Source organism: Monodelphis domestica, chromosome 1, assembly GCF_027887165.1.
Source record: "Monodelphis domestica isolate mMonDom1 chromosome 1, mMonDom1.pri, whole genome shotgun sequence".
NCBI classification, from domain to species: Eukaryota; Metazoa; Chordata; class Mammalia; order Didelphimorphia; family Didelphidae; genus Monodelphis; species Monodelphis domestica.
Genome location: NC_077227.1, coordinates 258,322,819 through 258,346,017, shown reverse-complemented (window position 1 = coordinate 258,346,017; position 23,199 = coordinate 258,322,819). Strand labels below are relative to the sequence as shown.

Sequence of the window (23,199 nt, the reverse complement as noted above, 5' to 3'; positions counted from 1 at the left end):
ATGTACATGGATCTTCCTAAATCCAGGGCTCTATCCACTATTCAAGGTTGCCTAACAATCACTCAGGATTAGTGGTTACTTATCCTTAATGATGGATTATTTGCAATACTCATTTCTGTATTACTGTTTCTCTAGGTTTATAATCAAAAAATTTTAGTTAAAATACCCAAAATCAATTTACATTTTAAAATCTTTAAACTGTCTCATGTAAAAAAATACATATATATATATGTATTCCTTTCAAATTTCACTTTAAAGCACTAGATAAATAAATGTTAGATATAGATATACAGAAACAGAGACAGAATGCTAACATTAACCTAGAAAGTATTTGAGGTCAGATTTGAATTCAGGTTTTTCTGACTCCAGACCAGTCCTCTATCCACTTATAACAGTTGATATTTATATAACGTCTACTATGTGCCAAGCACTCTGCTAAGCACTTTATAATTATTATCTCATTTGATCATCCCAACACCACTAGGAGGTAGGCACTATTATTATCTCCATTTTACATATGACATAACTTTAGCCAACAGGGGTCAAATGCCTACAGTTTACGTATCTGCGGCTAAATTTGAATTCAGGTCTTCCTGACTTCAGACTCCTCTAATCTACTATATTACCTAGTGGCCAATATGATGACATAATTATTTGTGTTTTCCCAAAAAGTTAAAAAAATAACCCAATGGAAATTTCTGACTAAGGCTTTAACTTGTTACTGAGTTACTAAATGGTAGCTAAACCTAAAACCATTTAATAGTAAGAAACTTAGCCATAACAACAGAATCACAAAACCACTGGTAATATTGAAGAACCTTAAGTCATGTGGGCAGTAATAATTTGTGGGAAGAGCATTAAATGGAAGCAGTATCACAAATGGCATCAGGGAGTTAGGCGGAAAACAATGCAGAAACTAAATACTTCTGTTTTTCTGCCAAGAAGGATGGATGTTTAAAAGGATGTTTAAAATTATGAAACTTTTTTTTTACTCTTTTTTTCTTGTTTTGGTATGATGGGTATTGCACTGGTAATAAAATGTTATGGTATAGCAATATGCCTGGCAATGGAAACTCCATTGAGCTTCAACTTTATCACTGTGATTTGTAATGCACTGAGCAGGAAGAGAAAGCATGAGAGCACCACATAAGGTCTATCACAACTCAATTGCTGCCACTGATTGTAGCTCTAAAGCAGCAACAGTTAATACATAAATGAATGAGCATGGCTGTGTTCCAATAAAACTTTATGGACACTGAAGTTTAAATTTCATGTAATTTTTGCATGTCACAAGACATTCTTTTGATTTTTTTTCAATAATTTTAAACTATTCTTAGTTTGTAAGCCATATAAAAACAGGCTGTGGGCCACAATATGCTGACCTCTGCTCTAAACTACTCTCTAAAGATTGTAAATTGAAGAAAAGGTGTCAACCTGCATTGGCAGAATAAGTTCCTTAATAGGGGCTCTCTATACCAATGAAAACATAAGTCCAGTCTTTCTGTCTCTATATTTAACCAGAGGCCATGCTTTATGATGCAGGCAATAGGGAGCTTTCTGAAGTCTTTTGAACAGGGATGAAACATGTAATCTATGCATTTACAAAGATTGCTTTGGAGCTATATGCAGGAATGATTGGAAAATGTAGAGACTGTAATAAGGAAATCATTAGGATTCTGCTACAACAGTGTAATGTGAGAGAAGATGAAGGTCAGAACTAAGGTAGCAGAAGAATTAGGCAGAAAGAAGGGGACAATGGCTGTGTAGACCAAACAAGACTTGAAGACTGATTGGATATTGAGGGAGGAGTGGGAGAGACAAAAGAATCAAAGATAAATGCAAGGTTACAGGTTTGGGTGATTAAAATGATATTGTTACACTCCAAACTAATAGGAAAATTTAGAAAAAGGGTGAATTTGAGGTTAGGAGGAGAAAAAAGTTCAGTTTTAGATCTATTCAATTTGAGGTGTCTATAAAATATCCAGGTGGAGGTGTAGGGATAGAATTTAAGTGAAGATTAAGATCAGACACATAGAAAGAGTTGTAAATTTCCTGTAAAGGGATTATAATTCAATCTGAATAATGATCCAGCAAAGGAGAATGAGAACAGGCAAGAGAAGAGCCAGGAAAGAACTATTACACACAAGCCAGGATGGAGAGACAGTGGACAGTCATGAGGTCAAAGAGGATAAGGACTAAGAAAAGGACAGTGAATTTAGAAGTTAATGAATGGCAGGATCAGAAGTTTAGACCAGAAAGTGACCTTAGAGGTCCAATCCCTTCATTTAAAGATGAGAAATTGAGATCTAAAGCATCAAGTGGCTAACACAAGGTCAGCCCAGATTCAAACCTGGGTTTTCTGACTTCTAATCCAGTCACTCTGCCCCTATGCTCACTCCACCTACTCCAGTGCTAGTTTAAAAAAAAGAAAAAAAAGGAATCATTTGTCACCATTCAGAAAGCCATTTCAATAAAGTTGAAGTTAGAAACCAGATTGCAAAAGATTAAGAAAACAATGTGAGATGCTAGCCAATTCCATAAAGGAGATTGTCAGGGAAATTCCAGAAAGGGAATCGGATAATAGCTTGAGGGGACCTTAGGATAATGCAAAGGATAGGAAAGAAAACAAAACAAAACCTGGTAGTGTTTTTAGGCCAAGTAGTGGGGAAAGAATGGAGAGATAAAGAGAGAATGAAGATGATAGAGTATATAATTAAAGTGGAAAGCTCTTCTAAGCAACGAGAGAATTCAATCATAAGCATCCAGGGATAAGTGAGTACTTGAGCAGGACACAGGAGAAACAAGTAGAGATATGATGGGACACTGTTCCAAGCTCCAAGACCAGCATGCTTAACTATATACACGCACTTCTTCATGACAACAATAAAGTCAAGCCATAGTAATAACTGGTCCCATTAAAATTTCATATTATCTAAACTCAGCTGGGTTATCATAGTATAAAGTAACCACTTTATTTCCCTCTTAATAGCTTCCTATCATACCACAGAGAAGTTATTCCCCAAATTTTTCTATTTTCCTTTAGCTTCCAACTGACAATCTCATATCCTACTTGTAAAGACAAGACATATAACTACACACACAATCTATTTATAGCCTTCTCAGTGGAAGAGGTGGCCATTATCTTTGCCAGTGTTGATCCCTGCAACTATATCACAGTATACTAGATGAAGTTGGAATCAGACAGGAAACACCTGAGCTGGAATTCCACCTTAGATGTGTGACCCTATATAAATCACCTAGCTATTCAGCATGTAAGGGTCTTCAATCCTAAAATGGTGTTACTAATAGCTGTAACTTTATAGGGCTGTTCTGAGAATCAAATGAGATAATGTATTTTGAAAATTTAAGCATTCAAACTCTACTGCAGAGAATGCAAAACCAATGAGTTGACCACTTTTTTCAGAATGCCAGACATACTCTTACTGAAAACATCATTTTATAAAGAACTCACAGAAGGCAAGTGGTTCCATGGATGTCAGAAGAAGCAATACAAGGACATTCTAAAGGTCTCTCTGGTCTGGGTTTTCCATTTTCATTGATTTCCAGTCACTTTTGCACATGGCTCATCCAACTAGAACTCGTTAATCCCGAGAATCCCTCAATGCTCTGCCCAGGGCTTTCTTCTCTCTTTGTACTCCTTTCTGTGAGATCAACAAGTTCGGAGAAAGCTCCATCCCAAATGTTCATATGGGCTATTTATGCTCAGCCTGTGATAGAACCTTCTAAGCTCTCACTGATCTGTTCAGCCATAGTATAATAACCAACATAGTGGTGCCATTTTGATCCTCCCTCTTCGAGTACAAAGAAAAAAAATCAACCACTTAACTATACAAACACTTGCTATCTATAATCATTATTAGGGATAATATGAGTTACATATAGTGAGTTCTATATAGAGGATAAACGTCATGCAAAAGTAGCTGGGAAGGGGCAGGTAGGCAGCTCAGTGTATAGAGGGCAAGGCCTGGAGACAGGAGGTCTTGGGTTCAAATTTGTCCTCAAGACAACAGCTCTTCTGCCTTGGAACAAATACTCTATCAATTATAAGGCAGAAGGTTTAAAAAAGTGCCTGGGAAGCAATAAAAACATGAAGGAGTTCTGCTGTATGTTAGGAAAATCCTAGACAAAGCACTGAAGGACTCAGGATTAAAGAGTTCTGAGTAGCTGAATGTGCATAAAAGTTTGCAAACTTTAAAGGATGATATAAATATCAAATATTATCATCAAAATAACAGTAGATTATGATAGATACAATGATGAAAATAGCTTTGTTAGTTATCTGCTAGGTGTAAACGTAAATATAGTTACAAAACAAGGCATAGGTTTAACAAGAATGTATTTACAAGTCACAAAAAAATTTTTCCTTTGGATGTGATGGCTCTCTAAATGAATCAGCAGATGATTGAGATTCAGTGGCTTCACATGACTTCACTTGCATAATTCATTTGTCATGAGTTATCTACATTGCCTGCACACAGTGAACTTTAAAATTACTTACCCGAGGAGGCGGAGTCAAGATGGCGGCATAGAAGGAGTAGAAGTTCAGACCTCTGAATACCCTTCCCAACCGATCACAAACTGAATGTTCTTAGGGGACTAAAAAACAAACTTAACAACAAGACAGAGCGAAGGAACCCTCCTGCTGGACTTAATTCAAAAGGTATGCCCCCCGAAAAGCCAGAATCCGAGAACACACGGCTTTAAGGGGAAGACAGAAGGAAGGTCCCAGGATGCATCCCCCCCCCTCCTACCCAGAGCGCTGAGACTCCAGCAGTGGCAGGAACTTCTGGGCGGGCAAAGGTGCTGGTCTGGAGGCCATACCTTGTGAGCAGGGCAGTGCCAAGTTCAGAGTGTCCAACACAGACGGCGGCGAAGGAGCTAGAGAGGGAGCATAGACCTGGCAGCCTAGCCAGAACTATGGAGATCCACCATATTTGCTCCAGCCTTCCAGGAAGTTTTGGATTCAGAGCACACCCAGCCCAGCTAAGCTAACCTTAATCCTATCAAAAGTCTCCAGAACTCAGGAGAAGCCCAGGCTCCACACCAATCCTCATTGACTGCTGGACTTTAATCCAATCAAAAGCCTCCAGAGGACAGGGAAGCTCAAACCCCTAACAAACCTCCACCAGAGGCTACCCTGAGAGATCTCCTGTTAAAGATCCAAGAGGGGAGACTGACAAAAGCCCCCAAAACGAAAATAATGAGAGGAGCAAGAGCACAGACAAATACGGAGAGTAAAGAAGGGGTGAATTTGAGCAAACAACAGAAAAAGAAGAAAGAAACTACAATAGACAGCTTCTACTCAGCAAATGGAACTCAGGGGGAGAGATCAGCAAACGATAAATCAGAAATCCCAGCGAATTGGATACAGGCTGTGTAAGAACTCAAAACACAATTAAGAGAGGCTGAAGACAATTGGGAAAAGAACTTAAAAATTAAGATAAGCCATCTGGAAACAGAGGCACTTGAACTAAAACGAGAAAATAGTGTCTTGAAAGCCAAAATCAACTAGCTGGAAAATGAGGCAAAGGAGATGAAAGACGAGGTAAAGAAGATGAAAGATGAGCTTCAAAGAAATTAAGACCAGAAGGAAAAGGATGACCAAAAAGCCAGGGATGAAATCCAGCCTTTAAGAACCAGAATACAACAACTGGAATTAAGTGACCTCACAAGGCAGCAGGACACTATAAAACAAAACCAAAAGAATGAAAAAATTGAGGAAAATATCAAGCATCTATTTCACAAAACAGACGATTTAGAAAATCTTTCAAGAAGAGACAATTTAAGAATCATTGGTCTACCAGAAGACCATGACACAAGAAAACACCTGGACATAATACTACAGGAAATTATTCAGGAAAACTGCTCCGATATCCTAGAACAAGAGGGAAAAGTGGAGATTGAAAGACTACACAGATCACCTCCTGTATTTAATCCCCAAATGACAACATCCAGGAATGTTATAGCCAAATTCAAAAACTATCAGACCAAAGAAAAGATATTACAAGCTGCCAAGAAGAAGCCACTCAAGATACCACGGAAATACAGTGAGGATAACACAGAATCTGGCTGCATTCACACTGAAGGACCGAAAGGCATGGAATATGATATTCCGGAAAGCAAGGGAACTAGGTCTACAATCAAGAATCAAATACCCATCAAAATTGACTATATTCTTACAGGGGAAAATATGGTCATTCAACACAATAGAAGAATTCTAAGCATTCGTAAAGAAAAGACCAGACCTAAACAGAAGATTTGATATCCAAGCACAGAACTCAAGAGAATCATGAAAAGGTAATTAAAAAAGAGGGGGAAAAGAAAAACAAAACAAAACAACAAAAAAAATTTTTTTAAGAGACTCAATAAGTTAAAATGATATGTATCCCTATAAGAAAAGATTGGTAACTCTTAAAAACTGTTGCTATCACCTGGGCAGCTACAAGAATTACACTTAGAGGGAACAGTGACAAACTGTATAGGATGAAAGGACAAGAAATAAATAGGTATATAGATATATGCATGCATAAATAGGTACGTGTGTGTATGTGTGTGTGTGTGTGTGTGTGAGTGTGTGTGTGTGTGTTTACAACCAGAGCTAAAAGAAAAAGAGGTTAACACTAAAAGAAATGGGAAAACAAACAAATGGGGGTAAATGTATATGTCACAAAGAAGCTCATGGCAGGAGAGTGGCAAAACATCAATACACTGGAAGGGTAAAGAGGTTGGAGATAGGAAATACTCAACTCTTACATGCTTTGAAACTGACCCAAAGAGGGAAGAACAATCCAATCCACTGTGGCAGAGGATAGATTTGCGCCCTATAGGGGAGTAGAAGGGTAAAAAACAGACCGGTGGGGAGGGAAGCAGTACAAGGCAGGGAGAAGGGGGGGGCAATTTTAAAAAGACTACAGGGGAAAATAAGGGGTGGATAAGAATGGAGGGGGGTAGAAATGGAAGTAAAATAAGGGTGGGAACTAGGGGGACTGATTATAAACAAACACTGGTGTAGAAGGAAATAGTGAAAGAAGAAAAGGCAGGACCAGGAATAGAAATCAAAATGCTGGAAAATACACAGCTAGTAATCATAACTCTGAATGTGAATGGAATGAACTCACCCATAAAATGCAAGCGAATAGCAGAGTGGATTAGAATCCAAAACCCTACCACATGCTGTCTGCAGGAAACACACATGAGGAAGGTAGATACACATAGGGTGAAAGTAAGAGGATGGAGCCAAATCTATTGGGCATCAACTGATGAAAAGAAGGCAGGAGTCACAATCATATCTGACAAAGCCAAAGTAAAAATAAATCTAGTTAAAAAGAGATAGGTAAGGTAATTACATCCTGATAAAAGGCAGTATAGACAATGAGGAACTATCTGTACTCAATATGTATGCATCAAATGGCATACCATCCAAATTTCTAAAAGAAAAACTACAGGAGCTCAAGGATGAAATAGATAGAAAAACTATACTAATAGGAAATCTGAACCTTCCTCTATCTGAACTAGATAAATCAAAGCAAAAAATAAAATAAGAGGTGAGAGAAGTGAATGAAATCTTAGAAAAATTAGAGTTAGTAGACATGCATAGAAAAATAAATAGGGACAAAAAGGAATACACCTTCTTTTCAGCAGCACATGGTACATTCACAAAAATTGACCATGTATTAGGGCACAAAAACATTGCAAACAAGTGCAAAAGGGCAGAAATAATAAATGAAACCTTCTCAGACCACAATGCAATGAAAATAATATAATTATTAAGGGCACATGGAGAGATAAATCAAAAATTAATTGGAAATTAAACAATATGACTCTCCAAAACCAGTTAGGTGAAGAACAAATCATAGAAACAATCAATAACTTCATTGAAGAAAATGACAATGGTGAGACATCCTTTCAAAACCTATGGGATGCAGCCAAAGCAGTACTCAGGGGGAAATTTATATCCTTGAGTTCATATATAAACAAATTAAGAAGGGCAGAGGTCAATGAATTGGGCATGCAAATTAAAAAACTAGAAAGTGAACAAATTAAAATTCCTCAGATGAAGACTAAATTAGAGATCCTAAAAATCAAAGAAATCAATAAAATTGAAAGTCAAAGAACTATTGATTTAATAAATAAGACTAGAAGCCAGTACTTCAAAAAAACAAATAAAATAGACAAAGTACTAGTCAGTCTAATTTAAAAAAGGAAAGAAAAAAAACAAATTGACCGTATCCAAGATGAAAAGGGAGACCTCACCTCTAATGAAGAGGAAATTAAGGCAATCATTAAAAACTACTATGCCCAATTATATGGCAACAAATATGGCAATCTAGGTAATATGGATGAATAATTACAAAAATATAAATTGCCTAGACTAAAAGAGGAAGAAATAAATTACCTAAACAACCCCGCAGGTCCAGATGGATTCACAAATGAATTCTATCAAACATTCAAACAACAACTAATCACAATATTATACAAACTATTTGACAGAATAAGCCAAGAAAGGATTCTACCAAATTCTTTTTACGACACAAACATGGTACTGATCCCAAAGCCAGGCAGGTTAAAAACAGAGAAAGAAAACCATAGGCCAATCTCCCTAATGAATATAGATGCAAAAATCTTAAATAGGATACTAGCAAAAAGACTCCAGCAAATCATCACAAGGGTTATTCACTATGACCAGGTAGGATTCATAACAGGAATTCAAGGATGGTTCAATATTAGGAAAACCATCCACATAATTGACCATATTAACAAGCAAACCGACAAAAATCACATGATTATCTCAATAGATGCAGAAAAAGCCTTTGATAAAATACAACACACATTCCTATTGAAAACACAACAAAGTATAGGAATAGAAGGGACTTTCCTAAAAATAACAAACAGTATATATCTAAAACTATCAACAAACATCATCTGCAATAGGGATAAACTCGAAGACTTCCCAATAAGATCAGGAGTAAAACAAGGATGCCCATTATCACCTTTACTATTTAATATTGTACTAGAAACACTAGCTGTAGCAATTAGAGAAGAAAAAGAAATTGAAGGCATTAAAATTGGCAATGAGGAGACCAAGCTGTCACTCTTTGCAGATGAAATGATGATTTACTTAAAGAATCCTAGAGAATCAACCAAAAAGCTAGTCTAAATAATCAACAACTTTAGCAAAGTTGCAGGATACAAAATAAACCCACATAAGTCATCAGCATTTCCATATATCTCAAACCCAATTTAGCGGCAAGAATTAGAAAGAGAAATTCCATTTAAAGTCACCGGAGACAATATAAAATACTTAGGAATCTATCTGCCGAGACAAACACAGGAATCATAGGAGCACAACTACAAAACACTCTCCACAAAATTAAAACTAGATCTAAACAATTGGAAAAACATTGATTGCTCATGGGTGGGATGAGCTAACATAATAAAAATGACCATCCTACCCAAACTTATCTATCTATTTAGTGCCATACCTAATGAACTTCCAAAAAACATTTTTACTGAATTAGAAAAAACCATAACAAAGTTCATTTGGAAGAGCAAAGGATCAAGGATATCCAGGGAAATAATGAAAAAAATACAAAGGAAGGAGGACTTGCAGTGCCAGATCTCAAACTATATTACAAAGCAGTGGTCATCAAAACAATTTGGTACTGGCTAAGAGACAGAAAGGAGGATCAGTGGAATAGACTGGGGGTAAATGACCTCAGCAAGACAGTCTATGACAAACCCAAAGACCCCAGCTTTTGGGACAAAAATCCACTATTTGATAAAAAACTGCTGGGAAAATTGGAAGACAATGTGGGAAAGATTAGGTTTGGATCATCACCTCATACCCTACACCAAGATAAACTCAGAATGGGTGAATGACCTGAACATAAAGAAGGAAACTATAAGTAAATTAGGTGAACACAGAATAGTATACATGTCAGACCTTTGGGAAGGGAAAGATTTTAAAACCAAGCAAGACTTAGAGTCACAAAATGTAAAATAAATAATTTTGCCTACATCAAATTAAAAAGTTTTTGTACAAACAAAACCAATGTATCTAAAATTAGAAGGGAAGCAACAAATTGGGAAATAATCTTCATAACAAAAACCTCTGACAAAGTTCTAATTGCTCAAATTTATAAAGAGTTAAACCAATTGTACAAAAAATCAAGCCATTCTCCAATTGAAAATTGGGCAAGGGACATGAATACGAAGTTTTCAGTTAAAGAAATCAAAACTATTAATAAGCACAGAAAAAAGTGTTCTAAATCTCTTATTATCAGAGAGATGCAAATCAAAACAACTCTTATGAATCACCTCACACCTAGCAGATTGGCCAACATGACAGCAAAAGAAACTAATGAATGCTGGAGGGGATGTGGCAAAGTGGGGACATTAATTCATTGCTGGTGAATTGATCCAACCATTCTGGAGGGCAATTTGGAACTATGCCCAAAGGGCGATAAAAGACTGGCTGCCCTTTGATCCAGCCATAGCACTGTTGGGTTTGTACCCCAAAGAGATAATAAGGAAAAAGACATGTACAAGAATATTCATAGCTGCACTCTTTGTGGTGGCCAAAAATTGGAAAATGAGGGAATACCCTTCAATTGGGGAATGGCTGAACAAATTGTGGTATATGTTGGTGATGGAATACTATTGTGTTAAAAGGAATAATAGAGTGGAGGAATTCCATGGAGACTGGAGTAACCTCCAGGAAGTGATGCAGAGTGAAAGGAGCAGAACCAGGAGAACATTGTACACAGAGACTGATACACTGTGGTATAATCGAACGTAATGAACTTCTCCATTAGTGGCAATGCAATGTCCCTGAACAATCTGCAGGGATCTAGGAGAAAAAACACTATCCTCAAGCAGAGGACAAACTGTGGGAGTAAAAACACTGAGGAAGAGCAACTGCTTGACTTACAGAGGTGGAGGGGATATGACTGAGGAGAGACTCTAAATGAACACCCTAATGCAAATACCATTAACATGGAAATGAGTTCGGATCGAGGACACATGTGATACCCAGTGGAATCGCGCATCAGGTAGGGGAGGGCTGGTTGGAGGGGGGGAGAGGAAAAGAAAATTATCTGTTTCCAATGAATAATGTATGAAAATGATCAAATAAAATAATGCTTAAAAACTTAAATAAATAAATAAATAAATAAAATTACTCCACCCTACTTAAACTGTAAGTTAGCAGATTTGATTTAGCTATCTCCTGATTGTAACAATGGAGATACTTGGTCTAACAGAATCAGGAATGTCTTGGGAACTTTACATTGCTCCACTCTACTTAGTCTAACAAGGTCAGGAATGTCTGCACCCATACTTAAGGGTGAAGTATCTAGGAGGATGGCCTTTGATAGACATTTGCAGAAACAGCTGACAGACCCCTGAACTGTCCTAAGTCAAGCTAAGCTACCATTGGTACAGATAAGGTGCAGGAAAGTGACGTTAAACCATCTATATAGGGCGCATCATTTCCACTCTTTGGTCTCTTTTTCCTGGAGAGGTGGATCTGGCTGGTGACTTCCTGTGAGCTGCCTGGGCACCAGTTCGATCCTGGAACTCGAGCCTAGAGGAGCTCCCTCAGACAAATTCCTTGAGAAGGTCTCATGGTGAGTGATAAAACTGACTTCCCTGTCCCTTGACTCTCAGGGGAGGCCCCCTTAGCCAAGGCCTTGAACTCCTGCCTGGCTCAGCCTGAGTCGGAGCAGTTTTAATTAACTCTTTCCCTCTTCTCTCTCTTTCTTAAATTCCTTCTCTCTCTATTAATTAAAATCACCATAATTTCCAGCTGACTTGGGTATTTTATTTGGGATATCCCATGGCGACCAATAATTAAATATATTTTAGGTCATAACACTAAAATATCCTTATACCACATTTATATCTACCTCTCCCATTATATTTTTACATTAGGCAAAGAGTGATTTCACTTGATCAGATTCTGGAATTCCATGACTCATAGTCATCAGCCTTCACCAGAAGAACACCAGAGTTAAACAAAGGGCAATCAGGAAGTTGAGGGGCTCTGAGTCCTTGTCACAAGAATAATGGCTAAAGGAATTTAGCACTTTCTCTGTGTGTGTGTAGGGGTGTGTGTGTGTGTGTGTGTGTGTTCAACACCTGATAGGGCATCATGTGGAGGAGGGATTATACTTACATCTTACTGAACCCCAGAATTAGGAGCAATGGATTAGAGTCACAAAGGCCAATTAAGGATTGAAATGATAAAAAAAAAACTTCCTAACATTAGAGCTATTCAAAAGTGAAATGGATGGCCCATGGAGGTGAGGAATTTTCCCTCCTTTAAGGTCCTCAGGCAGAAGCTGAATTACAGTGGGGATTCCTTTAATAAATGGGTTGGACTAAGGAGTGCTCAGGTCCCTGCCAACTCTGGGATTCTATGATTCTGTAACCTGAGTGACCCTGGGCACTCATTTAATTTCTGTGTGCCTTGGGCAACCCCCAAGATTTATCTGCTAAATTACAGTGTTAGGTCCTACCACACATGTTCCCCATGCTGACAAAATCACAGTTGTGCTAAGGTATTACTGCTGCTGCAACAGTGCAGGGCCCCATCTCCTCTTGCCTGGAATATCTCAATAGCTTGCCCATGGGTCAGCCTGCCACAAGTCTCTCCTCACTCTAGGCAGTCACCAGAGATTTTCTGAAAGCACAAGTCCAACCATGTTAGCCCCTACTCAATAAACTCTAGTGGCTCTCCTTCACTTTCAGGATCTAATTCAAAATTCTGTTTGGTAGTCAGAGTCCTTTATGACCTGCCCTCCCCCCACATTTTCAGGCTTCTTTCATTTTATTTCCTCCCTCCACCCCACCCCACCCCACACATATCCTTTGATCAGTGACACTGACCTCCCTGCTATTCTTAGAACAAGATCTCTTCATCTGACTGTCCCCAAGTCTAGAATGGCCCTCCTCATCTCTACTTCCCTTCCCTAGATTCCTTCAAGTTCCTCCTAAAACTACTTCCACAGCCTTTCTCATTCCCTCTAACTTTGTCCTAGTGCTTTACCTCTGTTAGTTACTTCTGATTTATCCTGCATGGAGCTTGTTTGTATATTGTCTCCCGCATTAGACTGTGAGCTCCCCAAGGGAAGGGACTATTGTCTATTGGCTTTCTTTGTCCTCTGTGCCTGGCACGTAGTAGGCATTTAATAAATGCTTGACTGATAGAAGTATAGCATTAAAAATTAATTCAAAAGGCCATGGCCCATATCATTTGACAGTGCAAAGCTCCTCTCAACCCCCACTCCCAAAAGCAAATAAATGTTTATTTAGTGTATGAAATGAGAGGAAAAAGGAAATGGTGTGGTTTATCATTTCAGTTGGAAAGTAAGGAAGTTCAATAATTTATCAACAAGGTCATTTCCCTTGAGGTATTCCCCCTGAAAGGCAGAAGCAGGGTTTCAAGACCCTCTTGAATTTCATCTACATTGTGTAATATAAATAGAAACTCAAAGAGGAAGGATTTCATTGATTTCCTTTTGGTTTTTGCTCTTAAATTTTTTGAGGTAAGAAAAGGATCCTGTAGACAAGAAGACATGCATAGACCACAGTGACTGTATAAAGCTGTTAGCAGCTGGCCAAAGAGCAGGTAGCCATAGTAACTAACACTAGTTAGGACTCTAACCCAAATAGCCAGACAGAAGTAACCCAACATCAACATCTCCCACAGTCATACAGCTGTAGAAAAACTGCCTGAGGGGCAGCTAGGTAATTCAGCGGATAGAAAGTCAGGCCTGGAGACCTGAGGTCCTGGGTTCAAATGTGATCTCTAACACTTTCTAGCTATGTGACCCATGACAAATCACTTAACCCTCATTGCCTACCCCTTACATCTCTTCTACCTTGGAACCAAAACCTAGTATTGATTCTAAGACAGGTGGTAGTGGGTTTGTTTTTTTTTTAATTCTATTATTATAACCTAAAAACACTCTTTACAGAAAAAGTCAGACCAAAATAAATGCAGAGGTTAAACTGATAGAGCCATCACAACATAAAATGACAATACTCACCTAAATTAGTTTATAGATTTAGTGACATACCACTCAAACCACCAAAGGGATATACTTTAAGAGCCTAGAAAAACAATAATAAAATTCATCTGTAAAAACAAAAGGTCAAAAACCTGAAGGGAAATAATGAAAAAAAAGTGAGAAGGAAAATAGCCAAACATTATCAAAATTCAAACAAAACTACAGAACAATAATCATCAAAAATCTTTAATGTTGGTTAAAAAATAGAAAAGTCAAAGACCACTGCAATCAATTAGATACACAAGATTCAGAAGCAATCAAACATGGCAGGACAGAGTGACAAAGCCAAGGTCTCCAACTTCAGAGACTCATTATTCAACAACAATAATAACAAAAAGCAAGAAACAGTTTGACACAAATCAGGTTTAGACCAACATCTCACACAATCTATCCACAATAAATTCCAATTGGTTTAAGACCTACTTAATTAAAGGTCATATCATAAGCAAATCAGAGGACCAGTTACCATGATACCCTTAACAATTATAGAGCGTTGATATTCAGGACCAGACAAGGGATAGGTATGCTTACAGGAAAAAAAAAAAGAAAAATTTTCATTACATAAACTTGAAAAGCTGTTCCTCAGGCAAAATCAATGCACTTAGAATTAGAAGGGAAACAATTAGCTAGGGAAGAAAACATCTGTAGCAAATTTCTCCAATAAAAGTCTAATATTCAAGATATATTGGGAATTGGTACAAATACAATGATACCCTTGTTTTCATTGATAATCAATTAGAAAACAATCTGCAAAATCCCAAACCAACGAAAACCAACAAAAACCAGGTGCAATTATTTTCCATAGAAATCAATGTAAATCCAATTTGATCTAGACACTCCAAAATACATACCAAAAACACATTTTATAGAGAATATAGTGTTTAATACTAAAAACAGTAAGAAATGAATATAAAATCAATATAAAAGACTAATGTAAAGAATAAATGAACATGTAACATGTCATCTACCTTTCTGAAGACTCTTCTTGGCGTATGGAAGACAGCAAGGTGGGGAGAAAAGTTATTGTTTGGAAGGGAAATCTCCTTCCATAAGGACGGTAGGTATCAAGGCATTATCTGGAAAGACTTTGGAAAGAAGCTGACATGTAGAGGAGTTGTTACCTTGATTATGTCCTTCTTCTCAGTTGAGATACTATGGGAGAATTTCTACTTGACTGAGATGAGATATCTCACTCCCAAAAAAGAGAGCTCATTCATTTTGTATAGTCAGGTATAAATTCTCCTCTGTACGCTTTATCTGAATTTTGTTTGCTATCTGTAAGGATAAGTGGATTTATTTGCTTTTCAATACATATATTGCTCACACTGAGCAGAACACATGGGTTGCCCTTTGTTTTCACAAAATTAGCATCAAGGTCAAGTGGGTACCCCAAAGAAATCTGAGACACCTGACAAAAACAGACAAATGTTTTGAAAAAAATCAATGAAAACCAAAACTGATGAATGATAACCAATGTCAATGAAAATCGAGGTATTATTGTTGATTCTTATGAGAACCATTTATTCACCAATAGAAAAAATGGGGAATGTAAATGAACAAGTATTTCTTAGAAAAGGGGAAGCTATCAACAATTATATAAAAACACTCTAAATCAATAAGAGAAATGTAAATTAAAATTATTCAAACGCACATCATCACATCCATCATATGGACAAATATAAATAAAGGAAAAAAGGAAAACTCCCTCATTATAAAGTTGTAGAAGAATAGGCAGATACACACTAATGCATTTAAAGCAGACAACTATCTTCTAAAAGTTGCTAACACGTACATAACCATTGACCCAGCTATACTGCTATAAGGTCCATACTCCAAAGGGACCGAATAAAAAGGGAAAAGCCTTATATATACAAAAGATCACAGCAACACTTTTTATCATAGTAAAGAATTGAAAAATCAAATGGGTGGCAATCAATTAGAGAATGGTTGAGGACATGATATAAGAACATAATAAGATTTGTATGAACAATTTCAAGGTGAAGTGAAAATAATTCCCCAGGAAATTAATTCATACAGTGACTAAAACATTTAAAAGGAAAATAACTTAAAAATACTTAAGAACTCTGATCAGCAATGGGCAATTACAATTTCCAAAGATAAATGATCAATTATGCTTTCCAATTCTTACCAGAAAAGTGATGAATTCATAAGTACAGATCTGACATATATATATTCAGACACATTTGATATGTAAATTTGTTTTATGAGACTATATTTATGTTACAAGAGAGTGTTTTTATTTGTTTGATTGTTTTTCAGAGAAGAGTCAATTGAGGAGGTAGCAAAAGTGATACAAAACAAAGGGGAAATGAGGCAGTTAGGTTGCTCAGTAGATTGAGCCAGGCTTGGAGACAGGAGGGTCCTGGGTTCAAATTTAACTTCAGACACTTTCTAGCATTGTGAAATCAATTGCCTAGCCCTTATTGCTCTTCTGCCTTGGAAAGAAGAGATGATTCTAAAACAGAAATTGAAGATTAAAAAAAAAAACGGGGGGAGGGGGAGGCATCAACAAATCATTTTGAAAAAAGCAGAAGGAAGTTGAGAAAGGGACAGAAAAGCAGCCTAGTGTTGAAACTAGCATGTTAAATTTGAATTATACAAACAAGACCAAAAAAAGGTATATAATAGAAGCTCACCATCTCTTATAAACCCTTTCTTTGTTTTTCTTTGTATTGTAAACCTTTTCCTTGTCACAGTATGCTAAAATATTTATTAGTGTTTTTTAAGTTTGTAATTTAAAAAATATATATTTTAAAAGAATTTTCTCTATATTATACCTAGAGAAAAAAAGATCTTTGTGGCATTACACTAGATTTTTAGGCACAAGAAGCTAAACTTGAAACTCTTCTCTGGTTCTAACCATGTGATGTTGGGCAAACTCCTTACCCTTTCAATTTCTCACCTTTCTTATCTGTAGAAGGAGGGGATTGGATTGGATGACCTCTGAGGCCCTTTTCACTTTTAAATCTATGATCCTATAATAAATTAAAAGATTTAGGATCTACAGTAAAGACTCGAATATACTCACAAAAAAAGAATTAAAACTTTTCAAATTCTTTCTTACATCAAATAGTTTTGTACCTCATTTTCTCACCTATGCTTCTCCAAAAAATAATACATGCCACAAAACATGCATTTGCAAAAATTTATATACAGTTCAAGTGCTAAAGGATTAGTTTTGTCTGGAATAGCCATATAGCTAAATGAGTAACAGATGAAATACAGTTAAGACATTAACCCAGTACAATTATAACAACAGTCTAAAGGATTATATTCTGTAGGCAAAGAGGATTCATTAATGGTTTAGCAAATTTCTGAGCAGGGAAATGACAAAATTATAGCATGCTAAAACTAATATTGGACCTTAGAAATCATACCATCCAACCCTCTCATTCTACATGTAAGCGACCATTCCATAAACCAAATGTAAGAAAAATAGGACTTGCTTTTTAGACCCTTTTGATAGGCCCTTTAATAAAAGGAATGCACAATCAACATGCTCCCCACATGCCATCCTTCTGCCCTTATTTTTCTCCAGTTGGATCCTTGCAAAACCTTGCTCTGAAGTGAACAGCAGGAGATTTATATTAAATTTTCAAGAGAAACACAGTGATTGTAGGACACCAATACTAGTTCAAGGTAGTTTACATTTTAACCATTAGATAGTGCTACATTTCTTTGAAATATTCTCAAGTGTAACTCTTCAAACTTTCTAATTTGTGACATTTTACCTCAGCTTGCTGAGTTTTTGGTGGTTGCTATGATAAATGTTATAAATATCAAGAGAAAATCAGTACAGAACAGGAAATGAGGAGTGTCCAATTTGATTGTGAGGTTTGAGAAATTGTTCAATGTTTACCAGGCACACTTGTCCCATTAGGAAGCACTTGTGCTTATAAGAATGAAATAAAAAAATAAAATTTGGGGGGATAGCTCACTGGATTGAGAGCCAGGTTTAGGGACAGGTGATTCTGGTACTTCCTAGCTGTGTAACCCTGGACAGATAATTTAATGCCAACTTCTGCCTTAGAACTAATAGAAGGTAAGGATTTTTTTTTAAAGCCAAATTTTCTTTCAATTCATATGTACTAGTTTTTTTTTTTTTAAAGCTGCTAAGTTGATAGGGCATAAATACTTGTTAACCATAACTAATTAATAAACAGAACTGTTAGTATTACTTTCCATTGACCAAAAGGTGGTCATGAAGCACCATGAGAAAACTACTCCAACACTAAGGGTGCTAGGAAACAAGAAAGTTAGGGTTATTAAGCACTTGGATGAGTTGGAGTCACTCTCAGATACTGGATGAGTTATGCACCTCTCTGTCACCAACAAGAGATCCCTTCAAATGAATCCCTTCAAATGAGGACAGGTTACAGGTCTACACCCACCTCATGCTTCAAAGGATAGGCCATTATTACCATATAAAGGGGAGGAAATGAGGCACAAATTCCCAGGAAGTGGTAAAAATGTAGCTACAAACCTAAACCTTTGAAATTGCTTTGGAAGATTAAACTGGGTAGTATGCAAGATAGACCAAAACAGAAAATAAGCCATTGACCTAAGTACTCATTAGGAATTGGCTGAAACATTAGTCTAGATATAAACTCAGAGAGTAGCTGCTGTGAAAAAAAAGCAAGGGATGCCATGCAATATTTTAAGGAGGATCAACACAATATGTTGACTGATTAGATATAGGAGGAAAAGAAGAGAACTAAAAATGACTTGAAAGATTTCAAACAAGATAACTAAGAACAAGTACCATTGACAGAAATAGGGAGGTCAGACATGTAAAAGCCAGTGGAATTGCTGTCAGCTACCGGAGGGGTTTGGGGGGAGGGGAAGGAAAGAACATGAATCTTGTAATCATGGAAAAATATTCTAAATTAACTAATTAAATAACCCACCACCACCACCACCACCCCCGCCAAAAAAAAAAAGAATAGGGAGGTCAGTTTAGGAAACTATGAAGGACAAACAGAAAGAACACTTGACTGGGTGCTAAGAGTGCTAAGCTCAAAATTTGAGTTTAATCTTGGGTCTACAAGTTATTTTATGACCTTGGGCAGATTACTTAACTTCTGTGGGCCTCAATTTCCTCATCTGTAAAATGAGTAATGGCATATAGTAAATACTTAATAAATGCTTTTTCAATATTCACTCATTCAACTAATGTTAAGGCTGGTAGGCTGGAGTTAAAGATTGAAGATTCCTTAAATGTCTAGACAATAACACTCAAACAACTCTACTTAATTCTAGCCTAATCCATGTGCCAATAAGGAGTGTCAGAGGAGGAAAATCAAGATAATATTAATAGCTGAGATAACCCAAATTCCAAAACACTTAAACACATGCCAAGTAATAAGTCAAGTATTTCAGCAGATTTCTCAGGAACTAAGTTTTGCTTTAAACTTGTAGCCCTTTATTATCTACAAAAGTTAGAACCCTGGGCAGAGTAAAAGTACTATAATCTCCTATCAGTTCCTTTCTCCACTGAGTCAAAGAAATTAGAAAAGTATAGAATTTTAGAGTAGGCAGTTAGTAATCAATTATCTAATTCAATGCCTTCATTTTACAGCAAGAAAACTGAGATGAAATGCAGAAACTCAATGCCTTTCCTCATTGCTCATTGCAGTGTCAAAGTCAGAACTTGAAAGAATTAATATTTCCTAATTCCCAAATGATTGCTTTTTCTATAGTCAAGCTGCCCCATGGTCTGGGAGACCTCTTTCCAAACATCTACTGCAGGGCAGCTAAGTGGTTCAGTGGGTCCAGAGTTCAAATATGACCTCAGACATTTCCCAGCTTATGTGAACCTGGGAGAGTAACAACCCCAACTGCCCAGCCCCTACTGTTCTGCCTTGAAACCAATACTTAATATCAATGCTAAGACAGAAAGTAAAGATTTTTAAAAATTTAAAAATCTATACCACCCTCACAACTTCTACCAAATCAGAAGAGAGAAGCCACAAAAGTCACAAGCAAGCATTAACAGAAATGTACTCCACCTTTTTTTATCCTCAAGAGAACCACACACATGGCTATTACCAATTTATAAATTTCTTTACTAATCCTAATCTACTGACAACAAATATTCAGTGGTTTCAAGGGTACAGGCAGCTCAGAAAGTAAAAGAATTTCAAGAATTTTTATTCATGTGTTATCATATCATGTACATCTGAATAAATCTAATCTTCTGAGTGACCCTACTTTAGGTTTTACTGGGCACAAATCTCAATAACCTCATTGTCTGGTCAATTTTTAATCTAGGGAATGGTGTTAACTTTAAACATTTGCATTGAAAGACTTTTATGAAAATGCCTCACATAAAACACTACAGAAAGCCTGAACTTTCTTCCAAAGGCAAACTTTTCTGGGAAAAAGATTCCATTAAGCAAGCACTCAATCTTAGGTCATTATGAGACTGTCACTGTCCATTTTTACAAGTTAAAATTTCCCCTACTGTTTGTGGCTGGTAAGGGATCACTTTGCAAATTAAGAACCCAATTTAAGCTTATATTTTCTGGGAACAGACTTTAGAATTGTTTTGGCTATAGAGTTGTCCTTCCATCAATTGTATTTTTCAGTGCAAAAATTAAAAATGCGTATACTCATCAGAAACTTAATAGAGGGGCAGGGCAAGGTGGCAAATACCCTTAGTCCCTGCTACTGGGAGAAGCTGAGGCTGGAGGATTACTTTTACTCAGGAGTTCAGCTACTTTAGGGATAAAACACATCTGGCATTCCTATAAGATCTGGCACCAATATGGTAAGTGCCCAGGAGCAGGGGGGCATGAGAACACTAAGAAAGGGTGAACCAGGCCAGGTTGGAAAAACTGAGCAGGTCAAGGCTTTCATGCCAACCAGCAGTGAAAACTAGGTCAATGAATAGGCTACTGCACTTCCAGTGAAGGAGAGAAAAGGAATCTTGGACAGAAAAAAAAATTTTAACAAATGAAAAAAATTCAAAATTTTCTTCATATCTACATGCTTCAATGTTGTAATGGTATACAGCTGTCATCCTACATTAAAAAAAAACTAACCCATCACCCTTTTGCCTTCCTTTCTCATCCTTCCCTCACCCCCTAGACCAGTGATGATGGATCTTTAGAGAGGTGGGTGATGTGAGAAATGTCCTTAGGTGGGTGTAGAGAGGGGGAGGGGAGCAGCCTGGCCCCTGGCTTTCTAGTAATGAACTCTGGTGAACTCTGTGCTAGGGAAACAGTGTGCATGCCCACAGAAAGGGCTCTGAGTGGCCCCTCTGGCACACATCTCATAAATTCATTCCCAGAGTTCTAGACATTCCAGAACCCATCCTTCCAGCTTAGAAATGGGAGTCACCAATTCTATGGTTTCTAGTGAGATGGAAGACAGCTAGCCTTGTCACCTGCCCTATCCTACTTCCTAAGGTGCTCACAGACTTACAATATGCCCTTGCCTCTATGTGCTTCAGACCCTAAGAATTCCTGGGCAGCAAGACCCCCTTTGCCCCTGTGCTTTGCAGACCTTTTTTTTACACCACGCAGTTGTCCTAAGTTAAAGTGTATAAGACTAGAAGATGGTACTTTGAAAAAACCAACCAAATAAAATAGACAAAGTACTGATCAATCTAATTAAAAAGAAAAAAGAAAAAAACAAATTAACAGTATCAAAGATGGAAAGAGTGATCTCACTCCTAATGAAGAGGAAATTAAGGTAATCATTAAAAACTATTTTGTCTAATTATATGGCAATCTAGGCGATATGGATGAATATTTACAAAACTATAAATTACCTAGACTGACAGAAGAAATAGAATACCTAAATAACCCCATATCAGAAAAAGAAATTGAAAAAGCTATCAAAGAATTCCCTAAGAAAAAATCCCCAGGACCAGATGCATTCACAAATGAATTTTATCAGACATTCAAAGAACAACTGATCCCAATACTATACAAACCATCTGACACAATAAGCAAAGAGGGAGTTCTACCAAATTCCTTTTATGACACAAATATGGTACTGATTCCAAAGCCAGACAGGTCAAAAACAGAGAAAGAAAACTATAGACCAATCTCCCTAATGAACATAGATGCAAAAATCTTTTTTTTTTTTAATTTAGTCAGTTGAGAACCAAAAATCTTAAATAGGATACTAGCAAAAAGACTCCAGCAAGTGATCACAAGGGTTATTCATGATCAGGTGGTATTTATATCAGGAATGCAAGGATGGTTCAATATTAGGAAAAACATCCACATAACTGACCATATCAACAAGCAAACTGACAAAAATCACATGATTATCTCAATAGATGGGAAAAAAAGGCTTTGATAAAATACAACACTCATTCCTATTGAGAACGCTAGAAAGCATAGGAATAAAGGGCCTTTCCTAAAAATAATAAACAGTATATATCTAAAACCATCAGCAAGTATAATCTCCAATAGGGAAAACTAGAAGCCTTCTCAGTAAGATCAGGAGTGAAACAAGGGGACCAACCTATCACTCTTTGCGGATGATATGATAGTCTACTTAAAGAATCCTAGAGAATCAACTAAAAAGCTAGTAGAAATAATCAACAACTTTAGCAAAATTGCAGGATACAAAATAAATCCACATAAGTCATCAGCATTCCTATATATTTCCAACACAGCAGCAAGAATTAGAAAAGAGAAATTCCATTTAAAATCACCCTAGACAATATAAAATACTTAGGAATCTATCTGCTGAGACAAACACAGGAACTATATGAACACAACAACAAAACACTTTCCACACTATTAAAACTAAATCTAAATAATTGGAAAAACATTAATTGCTCATGGGTAGGACAAGCTAACATAATAAAAATGACAATCCTATCCAAACTTATTTATTTATTTAGTGCCATACCCATCGAACTACCAAAAAATTTTTTTACTGAATTAGAAAAAAACAAAACAAAGTTCATTTGGAAGAACAAAAGATCAAGGATATCCAGGGAAATCATGAAAAAAAAATGCAAAGGAAGGTGGCCTAGCAGTACCAACCAGATCTCAAACTATACTATAAAACAGTGGTCATCAAAACAATATGGTACTGGCTAAGAGACAGAAAGGAGAATCAG

General features: G+C 36.8%; 1 protein-coding gene across 9 annotated transcripts in view; it reads right to left on the bottom strand.

The window, feature by feature from the left end:
* Positions 1-23,199, bottom strand: part of NUMB (NUMB endocytic adaptor protein) — a 205,040-nt gene that overhangs the window by 146,807 nt on the left and 35,034 nt on the right. Inside the window, exon 1 of one of the 9 annotated variants that reach the window (XM_056810702.1) lies at positions 14,073-15,035. The exons of 7 other annotated variants lie outside the window; for them this stretch is intronic. The gene's annotated coding sequence lies outside the window, so the exon portion shown is untranslated. Of the gene's footprint in view, positions 1-14,072; positions 15,036-23,199 lie in introns of those variants that run through there. One more of the 9 variants, XM_056810704.1, reaches the window with a different exon arrangement.